Raw genomic sequence first — 21,962 nt, 5'->3', positions numbered from 1 at the left:
ACCGACCGTGATTGGGAGTCCCATAGGGCGGCGCACAATTGGCCCAGCGTCATCTGGGTTTGGCCGGTGTAGGCCGTCATTGTAAATAAGAATTTGTTCTTAACTGAACTGCCTAGTGAAATAAAAATAAAATACAATTGTAGGGAGAAGCAGTTTCTGTTCTCAAACCCCTAACTGTCCCTTTGTCTTTCAGAAAGTATAATAGGTTACATATTAACTATTAACATTGCTTGCCTTTTAGGGCAATGGCTCCTAGGACCTCTAACAAAGAGTATGGATTTTAATGGCAGGCGTAAACAGCTTTCCTTTGCCAACTGGTAGGCTATTCTAGGAACTACACATGTAACTGTATGCCAGTCAACACAAATCCACAATACCCAGGTCATAGAAACTGTATGGAATACAGCCATACAGTAGAATTCATTTGGGATCAATTCCTTTGATGATAAAAAAAAAAAAAAATAGTAAGCCCAAGTACTACAACACAGGCTGATCCATACTCCTTGGTTTGGCTGTACTCCATTAGTGCTCATACTGACAACACCCAGCTCATCTCACAGTAATATCCACTGTCCAACTCCAAGCCCTCCCATATGGCAGTGACCTCCCCAGAGCCCACTCAAGCAGAGTTCCACCTCTGCTGAAATAGGTTTTTCTACTGTAGCTTCAAAACGAGGATATTAATCATTCTCATCAGTGCATGTCTTAAACCCACAGGCCACCGAATGCGCTTAGCATAGGGCATCCATCACCCTAGAGATGTGTAAGACACTGGGTAAACATTTATCAAATGCACTTAGGTAGGTAGAACTGGGCTTCTGTTGAATTGGAAAACTTTTGAAAGTGTTTTCTTTCGTGGTGTAACATGAAGAAATAATTGAGAAATATTGTAGGGATATAATAATGAGCCATTTTATTCAACAGACTCAGCATCAACAACATGGCAGGAAAGCTAAGTGATACTAAGAGACTCGGCGAGACTAAGAGACTTCCAGGTCATAAAGACCTCAAAGAAGAACATTTTAGGAATGTGGATGGCACCTTCAGCTTGGAAATGCAGAGACCATATTAAGCTGTTAGAAATGTCCCAAACCAGTTGAAGAGAGAACATACAGTACCAGTCAAAGGTTTGCACAGACCTACTCATTCCAGGGGTTCTCTTTATTTTTACTATTTTCTACATTGTAGAATAGTGAAGACATCAAAACTATTACATTTCACACATGGAATCATGTAGTATTCAAAAAAAGTTAAAACGAATCAAAATATATTTGATACATTTGAGATTCTTCAAAGTAGCCACCCTTCATCTTGATGACAGCTTTGCACACTCTTAGCATTCTCTCAACCAGTTTCATGAGGTAGTCACCTGGAATGCATTTCAATTAACAGGTTTGCCTTGTTAAGTTAATTTGTGGAATTTCTTTCCTTCGTAAGGCGTTTGAGCCAATCAGTTGTGATGTGACAAGGTAGGGGTGGTATACAGAATATTGCCCTATTTGGTAAAAGACCAAATCCATATTATGGCAAGAACAGCTCAAATGAGCAAAGAGAAACGACAGTCCATTAAATTAATTTCTTTAATCGTGTCCCTATGGGGAAATGTAGTATTGTGTATGCGGTTTCAGGCCACTCTGCAAGACAGTTCTCTATATTCTGTCAACTGTGAGTCATAGAATCTCTCACTACTACAATCTATTCTAATTTGGATCTGTGAATCTAATTTGGATCTGTGAATCCAACTAACATGTGTTTTGTGGAATGTTTGTACGACAAGTCCCTGCATGTGAGAAATGTTTTGTTCCCCACACAGCACACTCAGAGGAACCTCTTCAGCATAATGCTTTGTCTGTCCAGTGACGTCACTCAAAACAATTATTAAAACCCTTTCCTGTATTAAAATTACCTAGTGGCCTCATGGGTGGAATATTAAACATTTTCATAATAAATAAATAAATAAATAAATATATATATATATATATATATATACACACATACAGTGCCTTGCGAAAGTATTCGGCCCCCTTGAACTTTGCGACCCTTTGCCACATTTCAGGCTTCAAACATAAAGATATAAAACTGTATTTTTTGTGAAGAATCAACAACAAGTGGGACACAATCATGAAGTGGAACGACATTTATTGGATATTTAAAACTTCTTTAACAAATCAAAAACTGAAAAATTGGGCGTGCAAAGTTATTCAGCCCCTTTACTTTCAGTGCAGCAAACTCTCTCCAGAAGTTCAGTGAGGATCTCTGAATGATCCAATGTTGACCTAAATGACTAATGATGATAAATACAATCCACCTGTGTGTAATCAAGTCTCCGTATAAATGCACCTGCTCTGTGATAGTCTCAGAGGTCCGTTAAAAGCGCAGAGAGCATCATGAAGAACAAGGAACACACCAGGCAGGTCTGAGATACTGTTGTGAAGAAGTTTAAAGCCGGATTTGGATACAAAAAGATTTCCCAAGCTTTAAACATCCCAAGGAGCACTGTGCAAGCGATAATATTGAAATGGAAGGAGTATCAGATCACTGCAAATCTACCAAGACCTGGCCGTCCCTCTAAACTTTCAGCTCATACAAGGAGAAGACTGATCAGAGATGCAGCCAAGAGGCCCATGATCACTCTGGATGAACTACAGAGATCTACAGCTGAGGTGGGAGACTCTGTCCATAGGACAACAATCAGTCGTATATTGCACAAATCTGGCCTTTATGGAAGAGTGGCAAGAAGAAAGCCATTTCTTAAAGATATCCATAAAAAGTGTTGTTTAAAGTTTGCCACAAGCCACCTGGGAGACACACCAAACATGTGGAAGAAGGTGCTCTGGTCAGATGAAACCAAAATTGAACTTTTTGGCAACAATGCAAAACGTTATGTTTGGCGTAAAAGCAACACAGCTCATCACCCTGAACACACCATCCCCACTGTCAAACATGGTGGTGGCAGCATCATGGTTTGGGCCTGCTTTTCTTCAGCAGGGACAGGGAAGATGGTTAAAATTGATGGGAAGATGGATGGAGCCAAATACAGGACCATTCTGGAAGAAAACCTGATGGAGTCTGCAAAAGACCTGAGACTGGGACGGAGATTTGTCTTCCAACAAGACAATGATCCAAAACATAAAGCAAAATCTACAATGGAATGGTTCAAAAATAAACATATCCAGGTGTTAGAATGGCCAAGTCAAAGTCCAGACCTGAATCCAATCGAGAATCTGTGGAAAGAACTGAAAACTGCTGTTCACTGAGCTCGAGCTGTTTTGCAAGGAGGAATGGGAAACATTTCAGTCTCTCGATGTGCAAAACTGATAGAGACATACCCCAAGCGACTTACAGCTGTAATCGCAGCAAAAGGTGGCGCTAATTTTGCACGCCCAGTTTTTCAGTTTTTGATTTGTTAAAAAAGTTTGAAATATCCAATAAATGTCATTCCACTTCATGATTGTGTCCCACTTGTTGAAAAAAAATACAGTTTTATATCTTTATGTTTGAAGCCTGAAATGTGGCAAAAGGTCGCAAAGTTCAAGGGGGCCGAATACTTTCGCAAGGCACTGTGTGTGTGTTTGTGTGTGTGTGTATATATGTATATATATATATATATATATATATGAAACGTGGCTGGGTCTTTCAGGATTTTCTGGATTTTCTTTTCTAATTTTGTCTGTCATAGTTGAAGTGTGCCTATGATGAAAATTACAGGCCTCTCATCTTTATAAGTGGGAGAACTTGCACAATTTGTGGCTGACTAAATACTTTTTTGCCCCACTGTATATGTAGTCGTATGAAAAAGTTTGGGCACCCGTGACAATTTCCATTCCATATAAATAATTGGGTGTTTGGATCAGCCATTTCATTTTGATCTATTAAATAACTGACACAGTAATATTTCAGTAGTGAAATTAGGTTTATTGGATTAACAGAAAATGTGCAATATGCATCAAAACAAAATTAGACCGGTGCATAAATTTGGGCACCCCAATAGAAAAATCCCAGCAATATTTAGTAGAGCCTCCTTTTGCTAAAATAACAGCCTCTAGACACTTCCCATAGCCTCTAATGAGTGTCTGGATTCTGGATGAAGGTATTTTGGACCATTCCTCCTTACAAAACATCTCTAGTTCAGTTAGGTTTGGTGGTTGCCGAGCATGGACAGCCCGCTTCAAATCATCCCACTGATTCTCAGATTCTCTTGCACCCCAGTATCTCTACCTGCACATCATCATCTGCACATATATCACTCCAGTATTAATGCTAAATTGTAATTATTTTCACCTCTATGGCCAATTTACTGCCTACCTCCCTACATCTACATACACTGTACATAGATCTTTCTATTTTTATTTTCTGTTATTGACTGTACGTTTGTTTATGTGTAACTCTGTGTTGTTGTTCTTGGTCGCACAGCTATGCTTCATCTTGGCCAGGTCGCAGTTTTAAATGAGAACTTGTTCTCACCTTGCCTACCTTGTTAAATAAAGGTGAAATAAAAAAGAAAATAGCCCATACAGATGGTTAAAGTCATGTTCACAATTAACTATTTTACACGGCCATTTGTTTAGTGAGCTATACTACATTTGACAGTAGGTTTAACACCAGATCCCTATTTCACATACTAGTTACAGCAGGTTTATTGTGCCAAGCTTGTTTATGCAGCACATTAAACCAAACTGTTCCTGTCTCATACAGCATTTTGAGTCTAACTGCGGTAGTCTCCACGTGCCATTTGCATCAGGTCAAGTGTAAGTGGGTCACACAGTGATGCTTCATGTTTAAGTTTGGTAAGCAAACATCTTGCCTCCCTCTCTCTCTCCGTTTTAGGCCAACTCAGGAGGGTTCGCCCATAAAAGCAAATAGACTGTCTCTGGACCTTAGGACATCTCTGCAAACACAGAGAGCAATACAACTGGTTTGAAAATAAACAAACCAGGTTATCACTCCCATTACTGTCATAAAGCTCTAAATTGTGGTATTTGTAAAGCTTTCCTTCAGGTGAGGTTAGAAAAAGGCTGCTCTCCTATAGGCTAGGCCTACTATTAAATCAAACATTACAGAGAAAATTCATTTTCAAAAAGCTTGGTAAAATCAGGTTAACTTCTATCAAATTGAATGAGGTATTTTGTAAACATACTGCCTATCACCCTAGGTGGCCTTTTACCTGATAGAAAATCTCATCATAGTAAAGTAATTGAGGCCATGACCCAAACCCACCCACTCCAAACCATCAGCACTATCTTGGACCCACATTTCATTTCATAGCCATTTGAGGCCTGATGAATTTGAGGAGGTAGGATAGATGGAGGTATATTGGTTAGTAATTTGATGTGTGATTAGTAGATTAGTTATTTAAATGCAGTCCAATTATCCCCAGTCCAATGCTTCAGCCTCTCTGTCGGTATGGCTGGTTGACATTCTTTGACACTTAATCTGAAAGCTAGCTGTCACCTCATCGCAATGCCTTTGGAGGGGACTGTGTATATGGTGGTATCTAGAATTATTGGATCCCTTGATAAAGACAAGCAAAAAAATACAGTATAAAAAATAATACTGAGCTATATTGTGTGCCCCAAAAATACAAACAATTGTATGACCTAAAAATATAATTTCTCAAAGAGATTTTGTTGAACAAGTAATAAAAAATAAAAATTGAAAAGAAAAGGGCTCAAAATTATTGGATCCCCGGTTTTCAAAAATACAGCACCCTCCAAGGATAACAACGCTGAGCCTTTTTCTAAAATGTTTTATAAGATTGGAGAAACCATTGGGATTGATCATAGACCATTCCTCCATAGAGAATCCTTCTATATCCTTCCTCTATACTTATGGACTTATGGTGCTTGGGGTCAATGTCTTGCTGGAAGATTCACAAGTTTCAGTCTCCTGGCAGAGGCAACCAGGATTTTGGTTAAAATGTCATGGTACTTGATAAAATTATTGACGTTATTGACTTTATTCAGTGCCCCTGGAGTTTGCTAAACTGCATTGGAATTTGGATTGGAACCGGTGCTAGGGGTCATTTCCATGTCAAATGACTCATGAGCACCAACATGTTAAGTTCATAGGAGCATGTCAAATTGGGTGTCAAATGAAAACTATGAGTCATATATATGAGAAATTAAGGAATATATTTAAAAAATATATATGTAAATGTTACCCTAAAAAAAAAAATGGATAAACAAAGGTGTTATTTTCTTGTCAAACATATGAAAAATTAGTCTTAGAAAACATCTACCAGAAAAAGTCTTAGAAAAGTATCATAAAAACACAAAACACATTTACACTGAACAAAAATATAAAACACATGTAACATGTTGGTCCCATGTTTCATGAGCTGAAATAAAAGATCCCAGAAATGTTCCATACGCACAAACGTTTATTTCTCTCATATTTTGTGCAGAAATATGTTTACATCCCCGTTAGTAAGCATTAGTAATTTGCCAGGCTAATCCATCCACCTGACAGGTGTGGCATTTCAAGAAGCTGATTAAACAGCTCGATCATTACACATGTGTACCTTGTGCTGGAGACAATAATAGGCCACTCTAAAATGTGCAGTTTTGTCGTACAACACAATGCCACAGATGTCTCAAGTTGAGGGAGCATGCAATTGACATGCTGACTACAGGAATGTCAAGCCATTGCCAGAGAATTTAATGTTCATTTCTTTACCATAAGCCACCTCCAACATTGTTTTAGAGAATTTGGCAGTACGTCCAACCGGCCTCATAACTGCAGGCCACGTGTAACATGAATTTCTGCACATGTAGCGTGGTTCGTTCTGCGTTGTGTACTATTAATTAGGACGCTGCCACAACTGAAGGTCTGCTAGTGGAATTATTTTTATTTGCCCTGCACACGAAGAGACAACACACATTTTGTTAAGCTTTGGCACAGTCCTAGCTCTCAGGCACCTTGCTATGCTGAAGGTCAGGCAAAAGAGAACAATAAGGGGGTACGGAAATACAGATAACCCACGACGGGCAAAACCAAAATATACAAAACTTTTACAATCACATGTATGTACAATATTGATATGAAAAAGTGTTTGTACACCAAAGAAAAACATTAGCTATGCAGCTGTAATTAAATAAAAAAACACAGAATTATTATTATCATCAAATTATTAACATCCCCTCTTTACCTGGCCTATTTGAATTGGTCCTTGTGTGCAACTTGGTGCATAATCTAGGGGAACAACATCACACTGGTACACACACACTGTCAGAAACATCACAGGGAACCTCATCTGCATGCGCGTTGTCCTCCCCAGGTCTTGACCTGACTGCAGTTCAGTGTCTTAATTCACTTCTGTGGGTAAATGCTCACCTTTGATGGCCACTGGCACGTTGCTTGTACCGGGCAGATTGCAGACCGCGTGTATGGTGTGGGAGAGCAGTATACTCACCCATATGTCAACATTGTGAACAGAGTGCCCCATGGTGGTGGTGGGGTTATGGTATGGGCAGGTATAAGCTACGGACAATGAACACAACTGTATTTTATCAATGGCAATTTCAATGCACAGAGATACTGTGACGAGATCCTGGAGGCCCATCGTTGTGCCATTCATCCGCCGCATGACAATGCACAGCCCCATGTCGCAAGGATCTGTACACAATTCCTGGAAGCTGAAAATATCCCAGTTCTTCCATGTCTGGTGAGTATGCAGGCCATGTCACCCATTGAGCATGTTTGGGATGCTCTGGATCTATGTGTACAACAGCGTGTTCAACTTCCCGCCAATATCCAGCAACTTCGCACAGCCATTAAAGAGGAGTGGGACAACATTCCACAGACCACAATCAACAGCCTGATCAACTCTATGCTAAGGAGATGTGTCACGCTGCATGAGGCAAATGGTGGTCACACCAGATACGTACTTGTTTGCTGATCCATGCCCCAAATTAGATTTTTTAAGTATCTGTTAACAGATGCATATCTGTATTCCCAGTCAGGTGAAATCCATAGATTAGGGCCTAATTAATTAAAATTGCCTGATATCCTTATTTGAACTGTAACTCAGTAAAATCTTTGAAATTGTTGCATTTATATTTTTGTTCAGTAGTTTAAGAAACATTGCCTTGTGCCTTAAAATTCCATTACCAAAACCCCACATATCTTTAAGATATTTTCAAATCTTTCTCCCTCATGAGAAGGGAGGATAATTAAAGTTCACAGAAGTAAGAAGGTAGAGACCTATCAACTAGCTAGTGTTTTTACTATGATACATTTTGTTTATGAATTTGGTTTTTAAAAACTGAAATTGTGTTACCAAATCGGTAACAGAATATCTGCAATTAAATTGGCTACACTGGGAAATCCTAACAGTCACAAACCACAGTTGCTACCGTCCTCCCTTCCACTGCCATACTGTTATGTTAAGCTGATAACACTTTTCTTTCTATTTCTGTCATCTGGTCATCAAAGCAAAAATGTGAAAACTCTGGACAACCCCTACCGGTAGGTAGCCTAGCGGTTAAGAGTGTTGAGCCAGTAACAGAAAGGTCGCTGGTTCAAAATGGCGGAGTGATTTCTGCCTATTGCACCCTTAAATGTGAAAGACACATTTTGGTTGAATGCATTAATTTGTGCAACTGACCACGTACCTCGCTCTCTCCAATGCATGTCACCTCTCCCAGCTCTTACTGACATCTACCCATGACCTCCCTCTCATTCTATATACTGTAACCAGCATCTTCACCCACTGAGCACCGACCGACACCGGACAGCGTTTTGTCAGTCCACCCTGGCCTTGATTTCAATGTCCACAGTCATAGTTTTTTGGTCCAGTCTGGAGCAGAGTTTATTTCAATACAGACGTCTGGACCAACCTTCATCTGGCCTAAACATAGATGTCCATGATTGGTTCAGATTTGGTCCAGTCTGGACCAAATCTGAACAAATCATAGACGTCTATGTGTCGCAGGTTTGGACAGTAAAGTACAGTAGAGTAAAGAAAAGTAGAGATTAGAGTATAATGTAGTACTCTAATTTCTGGTCTTGAACACTGCTGTATTGAGATTTTTTCAAACTCAAGGTGTCATGTCACAGCTGACACCCCATTCTTTCTGAAGACATCTTTGAATTTGGAGCAGACATTTTTTGGAAAAGAAATATCACTCAGTTTGTGACCATTTACCTAAATGATGTTACCATCTTTGCTTAGTTCTTTCAATAAATGTGGTTTTGTAAAATGTTCAGTGTACATTTGTTGAATTACTCCTTGTGCATAGAGTTGTATGGGTTGATAAACTTTAAAATCAATAGTTTTTGTTTGGCATACATTTTAAGTGGGTTTGCCCTTCGAAAGCGGTGGGTTTGCCCTTCGAAAGAACAATGCATATGCAGAAAATACCTCAGTCTGTAAAATATGTTGGTGGATCTTTGACACTTTGATGGCACTCAGGAGGCAGTGTTCTTCAATTTCATAAAACATTTTAGAAAAAGGCTTAGTGTCGTTATCCTCATAATGGGAGGACTTTTGTTACACTTTCAAGTAATTTATTTAGAGAAAACACTGACATTGAACAACTGTAATAATACGTTTGATCCAATACCTCTAATAAATCCTTAAATACAGTAATGCAATTTCTTCTCATAAATCAGGGAGAAAACACACGGTTCTATGCGACAGAAAGGCTCTAATTTCTCTGTCCAGGCTCAGACATCAAAACGAATATATATTTATAAAAACTCCCAGTAATTTATTGGGTAAATCACCAACGTTTCGGATGCTGAGTTAATATATGGAGTGTGCGACTATTTTATATCTTATAGTTTATTCTCCGTTAGTCAGCACCTCTACATAAAATAATGTTCTCTGGGTGTGCGCCAGCTCATGTTTTTGACTCAAAAGACAGAGACTTCACTGCACATAATGCATAATGAGTACACACAAACAAGTGGGCTACACAATCTGAACTTCATATTTACACACATACATCCAAATGCATATACTATCACACAAAGTCACAGAATAGAGTGTGGAGGGAGGAGAGGTGAAAGGGATTGAGTGGGCGGGAGTGTGAGCGAAAGACAGAGAAAGAGGCAGAGGGAGAGTGGGAGTGAGTGGCACATGGCTTTCAGTCTAAAAAAGGGAAAGAGCGGCATGAAGCCAAAACCAGAACCTGGATTAGCTAGATAAAGAAGGGGGGGGGGGGGGGGGGGGTAAAGAAAGAAAATGTAGGTTTCTTCACTGTGGAAATGGTGCAAACGCATGACACTTTTCACGGTCACAAGCGTCTTCTACAATATGAATAGACAATGAGCGTGTGGGTAGAGTGAGAAGAAGTGAGTCCAGGGAGAAAGATGGATGGATAAAGCTAATAGATGAGACAGGAAAAGAGGGAGAGATAGGCTAGAGATTTCATGTTAAAGGTAGGCTGGATGGTGCATGGAAGAGGATGTCGTAATAAAAGAGAGGTGAAGGAGGAAAATGGAGGAGTAGGCCTACTAGGAGAAGAAACGGAGGAGGAGAACGTGTGACGAGTATATAGGAACTCACAAGAGAGAAGCTCTGTGTATAGTGTGACACTGACCCAGGCAGAAAGGGAGAGAGCTGCACATGGAGGCTGGAGCAGACGGGTACAGGGCTGGGAGCCGACAGACAGAGGGAGGGAGAGACAGGGCCCTGCTGCAACTGCACTGCTCTGCCAGCCTGGGTTAACATCCCCCTGTGGACTCTCGATAATGTCCCAATCTCTCCCCTATTCATGCCGAACACCTCACCAATACACTTCACCCCTAATATCCTCCTCAGTCCTCACACCGCAAGGCTGGGCTCGCAAAATACACAACGCACTGGGAGTTTTCCCCCTATGCTTCCACAAACACCTGTTTCCTTTCACCACCACACACTAGAACAAATACAGTATGTGGCATTCAGTCAGGTCCATAATTATTGGCACCCTTGATAAAGATGAGGAAAAAAAGACTGATCCCTCCCAATGTGTTCTCATATCTCAAAATATTTAAACAAAAAGGCTCAATGCTGTTATTCTCACAGGGTGAGGTATTGACAACAGGGGAAGCAATCATTTTGACCACCTTTTTTAGAAGAAATATTACTTGTTAAACTAAATATATTTCTCTGAGAAAATGCATTTGCAAAAAATAATATAATTTCCCTCACAAATGTTGCATACAATATAGCTCAGTATTTGTACACATTTATTTTATAGTATTTTCTTCTGCAAAATGTTTGGTCCTAATGTATGACCATATGTGACTTGATAAGCTCCTAATAAACTGTAGCTGTAAATTACTTCACAAGTCAATCATTTACAGACTTTTTGTAGTCCAAAAATGCCATTACCATCACAGTACTCCAGATAAAACCTACCCCTCTTTTAATACAAAAACCGTCAATGACATACATTATATGTGGTTTGTCACATTGAGGCTGTCAAAAAGAGGCACCCTATTCCCTTTATAGTGCACTACTTTTGACTAGGGTTTGTAGGGCTCTATAGAGAATATGGTGCCATTTCAGACACGCTTTGTGAAAGACACAACCATCAGGAGAGGAGAGGTACTCTGTGGGGGTTGAGGAGTCAGCAGGGAGGGAGTAAGTGGAAGCAGGTGTAAACAAAACGGACAGTATTCTGTTGTACTGTGGCTAGGAACCTCTTAGCCCCCTACTGTAGATCTAATGGATTATTAGACTTTTAAATGGTTGTGTTTGTCGAACAGGGACACCAGGTTTCTGTCTGAGAAAAGCAGTTTCATTTATAATATGGCCATACCACCAGTGTGATCTTTCCCAAATTAGATTTAATCTTATGTTGGAGAAATCGTGTAGATTGTTGTCATGAAGTCCAGAATGTGACACTTGTATGTTGTGATGGGAATTATTGGCTAGGGAGTGGTTGCTGTGAAATGACCAAAGCAAAATCTCAATAGCACCTCTACTGGAAACAGATCTGTGCGTGTGCAACATGAATGTACATCTCACACATACCCACTCCAGTCTCATCTCAGGTATTAAAATCAAGCTTGTTCCATAAACGTTTGGAAAGAGGTTGAGAAGGAAAAAGTAAAGAAAACTTGTCCTCTTCTCACTGCTAAGGTAGAGAAGCAGCAGAGCCACAGTACTGCAGCATAATTATTAGTCCAAATGGAACGTTTTTCAACTGTACTGATCAAAAATATAAAACGCAACATGCGCTAAAAGATCCCAAACATTTTTCATATACACAAAAAGCTTATTTCTCTCAACTTTGGTGCAGAAATGTGTTTACATCCCTGTTAGTGAGTATTTCCAATTTGCCAAGCTAATCCATCCACCTGACAGGTGTGACATTTCAAGAAGCTGATTAAACAGCTTGATCATTACACAGGTGTACCTTGTGCTGGGGGCAATAAAAGGCCACTAAAATGTGCAGTTTTGTCACAACACAATGCCACAGTTGAGGGAACGTGCAGTTGTGACTATAGGAATATCCATCAAAGCTGTTGCCAGAGAATTTAATGTTAATTTCTCTACCATAAGCCGCTACCAACGTTGTTTTAGAGAATTTGGCAGAACATCCAACCAGCCTCACAACCGCAGACCACGTGTAACCACTCCACCACAGGACCTCCACATCCAGCTTCTTAACCTGCGGGATCATCGGAGACCAGCCACCCGGACAGCTGATGTAACTGTGGGTTTGCACAACCAAAGAGTTTCTGCACAAGATGTCAGAAACTGTCTTATGGAAGCTCATCTGAGTGCTCGTCCTCCTCCCCAGGGTCTTGACCTGACTGCAGTTTGGCGTCGTGACCGACTTCAGTGGGCAAATGCTCACCTTCGATGCCCACTGGCACGATGGAGAAGTATGCTTTTCACAGACAAATCCTGGTTTCAACTGTACCGGGCAGATGACAGAGAGCGTGTATGGCGTCATGTGGGTGATCAGTTTGCTGATGTCAACATTGTGGTGGCGGTGGGGTTATGGTATGGGCAGGCATACGGACAATGAACACAATCACATTTTATCGATGGCAATTTGAATGCACAGAGATACCATGACGAGGTCCTGAGGCCCATTGTCGTGCCATTCATCCGCCGCCATCACCTCATGTTTCAGCATGATAATGCTCAGCCCCATGTCACAAGGATCTGTACACAATTCCTCGAATCTGAAAATGTCCCCATTCTTCCGTAGCCTGCATACATCCCTAACATGTCACATATTGAGCATGTTTGGGATGCTCTGGATGAAAGTGTACGACAGCGTGTTCCAGTTCCCGCCAATATCCAGCAAATTTGCACAGCCATTGAAGAGTGGGACATCATTCCACGGGCCACAATCGACAGCCTGACAAACTCTATGCAAAGGAGATGTGTTGCGCTGCATGAGGCAAACGGTGGTCACACCAGATACTGACTGGTTTTCTGATCCACACCACTCCTATCTTTTTTTTAAGGTATCTGTACTCCAAGTCATGTGAAATCCATAGATTAGGGCCTAATGAATTTATTTAAGATCAACTTATATCTTTACAGTATTTGAACTGTAACACAGTAAAAAAAAACAACTAGAGTTTCTATTGGACAACTTCAGGTAGGTCCCGCCCCGTTATGTTCCAGTTGCTTCCGTTTAAGAAATGCTTTGCAACAGAATCAGCATAATGAACACGCCCCTGGGTAAACTGAGTCTGAATGCAAGATTACTACAGGGATTTAAACCAGCTTTAGGGGGCAAACTGGGTCTCAAATCCACTGAAGACACTTTGAATGTGACCGTAATCCATGTACACTGCATCTCTCTGCCCACTGGCTTTTGTCTTCTAGTATTACACAACAGTCATAACAACTCTCTCCAAGTAGTAACAACTTTCAGAACATCATCTCTTTTACACTACTGCAAACAGATCATGCTTGATACACAGACATACACCTGTAATACAAACTCACATTTCTTACATGATCCACTTGTCCATGTTCGAGCCTTCATGAAAACATGCAGAGCACCTAGGGAAGCTATATTGGCACTCCTAGGGAAGCTATATTGGCACTCATGGAAATAAAGTGATTGACTGGGCATTCATTCTATTGGTATGACAAGCATTTCTCTCTGTAGGCCCAGCTATATGAGGCTGATAAAAGGCTCGGTCTTCACCCATTGAGCTACATGTGCTTTATCCAGTCTCTCTCCACCGGCTGCATGTCTGCACATGAGCATCATAGCCTACCAGGTCCTAACGGGTTATTGAGAGGAATGCAAAAACACTGGACATTCTGCAGAAAGACTCCACAATGATGGAATAATAAAGGAGTAAAGACATGGTAGAGAAAAGGTTTGAATACATCTAGCCTAATCTTCAAGGTTTGCTGTGGGTTGAGCCTTCCTTAAATCAATAACGGACCTGCCACTAATTGTTGAGCCATATAACCGAATGTCCGAATTTGCCTAATCTCTTCCTTATCACAAAGGTAGGTAAAAGCTAAGAAAAAATGCATGAGTAATATTGCTACCCCAGTTGATATTTAGAAAAGGCTATTGTCTATATAGGTAAGACATTCTCGCTGTCACTGTATGACACCCCTCCCCATCCCATTCCAATGATCAGCCGTTGGGCTTCTTTCTCACCTGTATTGTGACGATGCCTTGCCAAGACCCACTGCATCGGTTCTGTTCGTTCTCCCATCCTACGCCTGTCCACCTCGAGCTCACCTCCACGCGGACCTGGACCAGTGCTCTGCCGGGGATAAACCCTGTAAAACTCAGCAGCGACAATATTGCGCTGAACCGTGGCTGGCAGAACACACACGTACCTCCCTATGAATCTAACCACGGTACTTCAAGTGACAGGTTCCACTGGAATCCGGGCCAGGCAATCAGATAAGGGTCGCAGCTGGATCATACCCTAACCTACAGTCAAACCGTGCAGACACGCGCTCCATTTACTCTGCCTTGGAATTCAAGGTCTTAATTCATCGATAAATTGCAACACGTCGTCGATATGTAGGATATCTGCTGACCGATGTTTCTTCACGCCATGTAGGAGAGCCGGGAGGTTCATCCATACAATGTTTCTCACTGACAGAGAGTGAAGTTTAACAAATAAATCGCTACACAATCTTTTTATATTGTATCATGTGACAACCAACCGGACAACTCCCGAACCCAATCAAACTACTTCAAGTAGCTGGTCCCAAGAAATTGGTTGTTGTAATACCAGCCGACAGACCAATTTTTTACCCCTGAAAAGATACGTCGTTTCTATTCCCATTCCCTATTCCGCAGCTGCGGATCAAACACCGAATCACCACTGCGTCATTTACGTAGGAACTTTACGTCATCCATCGCCCTACAATAGAGCCAGTTGGATTTGCGTCGTTCACGCAGGATTCGGCGATTGTATGCACTGTATAAACCGCTGGCATACTGTGAAATGCACGACTGGTGGTTTGTGAATATCGAGGAATCTCCAACTGTAGAGTTTGGGCGTGGACCCGCGTCATTTCCTGAGCTACACTTTTATTAAATAGATGTGCCCTGCGCTCAGACTGGCTCTAAATGCAAAACATGGGCAGACCACATTTTCTTTAAAATATCAGCAAAACAAATATTATTACAAGCACATAATTAGCCAAATGCATTTTCCATTAATAGGCTAACACTATTAGACTACACAACTTGGGAAGGCTACCCTATAGCCATCAGTCTGCTGCGACCTCAACAGCTTTGGGTCATCTGTCCATGGCAGACTGTCGGGCATCACCCTAAAATAGAAATAAGCTGGCTGAAATATTAATTCTTAGTAATGTCGACACTGTTGAAAATAGGCCTACTTGATATCCCAAATGGATACTGATTTTCAGAGTTGTAAGTTTGTTGTATATAACGCCCATCTTACAGTATAGGCTACAAGGCACATAGGCACAAAACCTGACTGTTGGCATTGACATTTATTTGAGTATTGACTGAGCCCTGCTGGTCATGCTTGTTAATGTCGTACATTGCTGCTGTGTGTTTTAGGAATGCAGGAATGTTGCTATAGGCATCTGCCATGATGTTCCACCTACTATAAGTCACCCTACTATATCCTGCTTCCTCCCATAGATTAGTAGTACATGGAGGTAACCACCTTAATGCATTACTACAGTGGTGAGAAAGGTTTAAATGTTATAATTTAATTGTCAAAAACAAGACAAAAGCAGCCAGGCCCAGAAAACATGTTTATTTTTATTTGATTTAACGAGGCAAGTCAGTTAAGAACAAATTCTTATTTACAATGACGGCCTATCAAAAGGCCTGCGGGGACAGGGGCCTGGGATTAAAAATAAAAACAATATAAATATAGGACAAAACACACATCACAACAAGATAGACAACACAACACTACATAAAGAGACCTATAAGACAACATAGCAAGGCAGCAACATGACAACACAGCATGGTAGTAACACAATATAAGAACAACATGGTAGCAACACAAAACATGGTACAAACATTATTGGGCACAGACAACAGCACAAATTGCAAGAAGGTAGAGACAATAAATCACGCAAAGCAGCCACACCTGTCAGTAAGAGCGTCCATGATTGAGTCTTTGAATGAAGAGATTGAGATAAAACTGTCCAGTTTGGGTGTTTGTTGCAGCTCGTTCCAGTCGCTAGCTGCAGCGAACTGAATAGAGGAGCAAACCAGGGATGCGTGTGCTTGGGGGACCTTTAGCAGAATGGGACTGTCAGAACAGGTGTTGTATGTGGAGGATGAGGGTTGCAGCGAGGCCTAAGAGGGTTTTTATAAATAAGCATCAACCAGTGGGTCTTGCGATGGGTATACAGAAATTACCAGTTTACAGAGGAGTATAGAGTGCAGTGGTGGCAAATCTGATGGCCTAATGGTAAAGAACATCTAGACGCTTACCTGCAGATCTATAAATTATGTCTCCATAATCTAGCATGGGTAGCATGGTCATCTGAATCAGGGTTCGTTTGGCAGCTGGGGTGAAATAGGCGCGATTACGATAGGCAAAACAAAGTCTAGATTTAACTTTAGCCTGCAGCTTTGATATGTGCTGAGAGAAGGACACTGCACCGTCTAGCCATACTCCCAAGTGCTTGTATGAGATGACTACCTCAAGCTCTAAACCTTCAGAGGTAGTAATCACACCTGTGAAGAGGGGCATTCTTCTTACCAAACCACATGACCTTTGTTTTGGAGGTGTTCAGAACAAGGTTAAGGGTAGAGAAAGCTTGTTGGACACTCAGAAAGCTTTGTTGTAGAGCATTTAACACAAAATCCAGGGAGGGGCCCACTGAGTAAAATACTATCATCTGCATTTAAATGGATGAGAGCACTTCCTGTTGCCTGAGCTATGTTGTTGATGTATATTGAGAAGAGCGTGGGCCTAGGATTGAGCCTTGGGGTACTCCCTTGGTGACAACCAGTGGCTGAGACAGCAGATTTTCTGACTTTATACACTGTACTCTTTGAGAGAGGTAGCTAGCAAATCAGCCCAAAAACCCATTAGAGACACCAATACTCCTTAGCCGGCCCACAAGAATGGAATGGTCTACCGACAGCTCAATAATCACAGTGTCGGTAGAATACAATGGTAGGCAGGTATCCTAGCGGTTAAGCGTGTTGGGCCACCTACCAAATGTTTTCTGGTTTGAATCCCAGAGCAGACTGGATGAAAAATATGTTGATGTGCCCTTGAGCAGAGCACTTAACCCGAATTGCTCCTTTAAGTCACTCTGGATAAGAGTGTCTGCTAAATGACAAAATTGACAATGTAGGCACACAGTAGTATTTGACTGAACTAGGGCTGTATTATTTGAATGATGTCATCCCCTTAGCATCACAGGGAGATATTTTATTTAGATAAAGTCAGAGACAGTGGTGCAAGAAAGTACTCAACTAAATCCATGTACTGAACACACTTGAGATAAAATTTGAAACACACAAACAAGCACATTTTCCCCTTTACAAATGTGACTCACAAATACACACATTTTGAGGCAGCATGATGCCACGCATTGGGTATGCAAATCTTTCTATTATATATTTGTACAGTATATACAATTGAATTACTATTGTAGTAATTAGTATAGTAGGCTTCTACAAGAATTTGACAAGAATTTACTTTAAAAAATACATCCTAAGCTCTAGGGCGAGGCAGAGAGAGATACAGTAAATTGAACCAAGACACAATGCAGTCTAAAGATACAGACACCCCCACTGTTTGCAGCCCAGATGGTACATCCCAGTCCTTCTCCTTTCCCTCCCTCTGTTTTCACTGTGCCCTCCATCTCTCTACTTACTCTCACTCTCTGTCTTGAGGACATTACTGAGTTCCGGCTGATAGCTTTTGAGCAGCAATTCCATCCCTCCACCCTTCCGGCCATTGTTACAGAGCTGTTGGAGAGGAGAACAGAATAGCCTGAGGGTATGTACTCTCAGATTTCTACCTCCTCACCCTTCATGCTATTTCAGTATTTTGGTCAATGGGATTATCACAGCCTGTGCAACTCCTATCTTCATATCCTGTGCCAGCATCGAGCATCCTCAGATGCATCCGTTTTAGTATCTCTGTTTTTTCTTTAATTCCTCTCTCTCTCTTTCTTATTTTCCTGCCTTTGGATCATTCTGTATCTCCACTATGTTATTACTCTCTCCTCTCCTTATTCCTGTCTGCTTTCCTCCATCTTGACCTCCATTAACAGTACATAATGTATGACTCATGCCATTTTAGAGATAGACAGGGAGAGAGAAATAAATAAATATACAGAGAATATTTATTGCTTGCTGAGACTGGATTAACACACATCAGACAGTGTGGTGAGTGCAGAAGACATGCATGCACCTCTCAACTGGGCTCTTTTTTTAACAGCTGCAGCAGCGTGATTACTCTGTTACAAAACGTGCAGTTAACTTTCCCATGAGATTGCTCTTGACAGGATGCTGGACTTAAAGTGTTGCTAACACTGGAAGTTTGCTCTACATATGTAATAAACAAACCAGATAATGTATATAGCAGGGATAATGTGGTTCTGTTTATGTCATCTTGTCTGTCAAGGTCACATGATGGCCCTGTCTCTACTGATATGAAGCTACATGATGCTTCATTCTGCAGTGAATAAGGAGGTGTAAAATACTTCCTGTGTATGTTGATGCTCCCTGTCTGTATAATAACACCAAGGGACAGTAGAGCAGATAGAGTCTAATCTGTGTGATTATCTGTCTGCCTCTGTTTGCGGTTTTCCATCAGTAAAGCAGTGCTGACCTGAAAGACACTTCTGACCAACTCCACCTGTTTCTGGATCCATGGAAGCTAAGGCTAAGAGCGGGGCACCAGCGCCCAAGGCATCCTCTAAAGCAGAGAAGGCGGAGAAGAAGGAGACAGCTCCCCCTAAAAAGGTCGACCCCACTCCAGTAGAGCCTCCACCCCCAGCGGCCCCTGTGGAAGAGCCTCCAGTGGAGGATGGCTCAGCTGAACCAGAGGGGGCACCAGAGGGGGAGGAGGCAGCAGAGGCCAGCACAGACTCCCTGGAAAGCCTGAAGCCCTTCCTCATTGGTGGTGCCATCATCGCTGCTGGTGCCATCCTGTTGGGGGCACTGTTGTTGGCAAGAAGAAATTAATCACCACCACTCATCATAAAAACCTATTGGTTGATGGGTTAACAAGTCACTTGCTGATTGGTTCATAGACTATCATGCAGCTGGTAGAGATGGGGGATGGGGAGTCACTTTGCTTCTTAAGTTTATTTCAGCCTGACCTTGCTTGTAGTGAATAAAAACATCAGTGAACATTCAAGTAATATATTTCTGGGCCCCTGCTAGTATACTCACGCATGAATTTGCTCCACCTCTCTAACTGCACCTACTTATTATAGGGCTACACGCTTTTAATCACCATACAAATGCACTCCAACAGTTACACTGGACACACACATATATACAGTACTTGAACACCCTATTTATCCAGTATGCACCGATAAACATTTTGATGTTTCTAGGTCTACTAATACATAAATTAGAAGTTGAAATGCAGCAACTTTATATTGTTTGATTTGAAAAAGGTCATATGAAGTGAAGTATGAAGTATATTAAACATACTATTGTGAGTGCCTAGCAGGTTTGGGGTCAATTTCATTTAAATTCCAGTCAATTCAGGAAGTACACTGAAATTCCAATTCTCTTGAATCATTTTCAATATAGAACATTTGGAATTTGAATTTTGTTTAATTTTGGAGTGCAATTTACATGGAATTGATCCCAACCCTGGTGCCTAGTATGTGCTATTTCTATGCTCGTATTGCTTTTGCTGTAAATACCTGGTCCCTGCAGATTAGATGTGAACCCTTTTGAATAACGGTTTTAGACCAGGAGATATCGTTATATCAATTCAGGGGAAGTTGCATGTTTTAGGGAAGGCTGTGTGTGATGTCAGTAATGGCAGATAATAGTGTGACAGATGAAGTAACTTAAATAATTGTATGTGATACACTTCCATTTCAGTCTCTACTGATGCTGAGGTAATAACATTTCATAGTCAAATTGCCCCTATATCCCAAATCAATATGTACATTGAGATTATAGTCAAAGTTATGCCTGGCTGCCTGCGTTTACTGCCCTGGTGACACAAATGGAGTATAAACCAAAAGCATATACACTAAATTGCCAAACCTATTGCCAAAAATATTATATATATATTATATTTTAACCCTGTGTGTTAACACTGAAATCCCTTGGTGTGTCCATTTGTCAAATGTATTAACAGCTTGCTTACTACAATTTCTCTGGAGCAATAGTGTAGCCTCTATTTATTTGAAGACCATACATGTTAGAGAGTGTTAGTGCGAGAGACTGTGCAGCTACTGTAATAGTACTGTACATTGTATGAATTTTGATTCAGAATGAAAATATTCTACATGCAATATGTGGTGTACCAATGTATGTGGTAGCTTGGCCAGTCATGCTCAGCAAATCAGCATATACACAAATATATTACATCCATCTCCAACCTCCAGGAAAGCATTGAAAGTATGATGAAATGATAATACATGCATTACGGTGTATTTTGTAATATTTTTTGATAGTTTGATGAACCTAGAATTCAAGTAGAAAGCATACATTATTGATGGGAGTAGAGAAATAGAGGGATTTATTTAGTAGATCAACTGAGATTGTTTCCTCTTTTGTTTCCCTATTAATTACAGAGAAGCTCTCCTATTTTTGATAACATAAACAGTTTTTTTTATATATATATAAGAGGCCTACGAGATTTTCAACACCCAATCAAACATCTTGCTTGAACACTGGCATGTAGCGTACCATGATGCAATATCAATACCTCCAGCACAGCAACAGAACAGACACATATTCTGCGAACACATGTTCAAATAGCCTAGTCATCATGTCACAGAGTACTAAATCAAATCTAGCAGTTATTTTCCTTGGTCTCAAAGAGCGTATAAATGCAATAATTCCAGTAGGACTTCACATTTTAGCACATGTTCTGTATGATATTAAAATAAATGGCAATGATGGTGAAATGTTGATGGGTAATACTATTGTAAATGGAGAATGAGAACCAGATGATGATGATGATGATGAGATATTGGTGATTATGATGGGGATTAAACCTATATTTTCTTGATATCCCAGCTCCCTATGACATATTTTCCCTCTTGCACACTCCCTCCCCCCAAAGCTCCTTGTGTAAATCCAAATGGTTGTCTTGTGACTTGACCTGACCTTTATTAAAGGCAATGGACGCTCTTGCATAGACTAAAGGGTCTCTTTGAGAGCTGTGAATAATTTTGTGTCCTACACTCTCCACCAATAGAAATAGCTAGGGTTCATTGTGTTGAGATTGAAGCACTCCTCTCATTGTTTCCTTTCCTCCATCATCACTGATATGAATAGGACTGACTGGTTATAGGCTGTATTATGTCCACCATTCACATGTTAGCGGTCATGAAAAGGAGACATTTTAAATGTTATCATGCTGGC

The 21,962-nt window shown here is 40.9% G+C and overlaps 1 protein-coding gene and 1 long non-coding RNA gene across 6 annotated transcripts in view; one reads left to right on the top strand and one right to left on the bottom strand.

The window, feature by feature from the left end:
- The window catches only part of LOC110526536 (diacylglycerol lipase-alpha), a 52,055-nt gene that overhangs the window by 29,022 nt on the left and 1,071 nt on the right, over nucleotides 1–21,962 (bottom strand). Inside the window, exons 1-2 of one of the 5 annotated variants that reach the window (XM_021607583.2) lie at nucleotides 14,768–15,432; nucleotides 14,583–14,691 (exon numbers count right to left, since the gene is read on the bottom strand). The exons of 1 other annotated variant lie outside the window; for it this stretch is intronic. The gene's annotated coding sequence lies outside the window, so the exon portion shown is untranslated. Of the gene's footprint in view, nucleotides 1–14,582; nucleotides 15,433–21,962 lie in introns of those variants that run through there. 3 more of the 5 variants (XM_036980919.1, XM_021607585.2, XM_021607586.2) reach the window with 3 other exon arrangements.
- LOC110526535 lies at nucleotides 17,770–21,747 on the top strand. Its single transcript, XR_002473976.2, has 2 exons — nucleotides 17,770–18,393; nucleotides 19,216–21,747. It is a non-coding gene; the product is annotated as an uncharacterized LOC110526535 (long non-coding RNA).

Source organism: Oncorhynchus mykiss, chromosome 6, assembly GCF_013265735.2.
Source record: "Oncorhynchus mykiss isolate Arlee chromosome 6, USDA_OmykA_1.1, whole genome shotgun sequence".
Classification (NCBI taxonomy): domain Eukaryota; kingdom Metazoa; phylum Chordata; class Actinopteri; order Salmoniformes; family Salmonidae; genus Oncorhynchus; species Oncorhynchus mykiss.
Note: the sequence above shows the minus strand (reverse complement) of the source record. Positions and strands in the feature narration are given on the sequence as shown.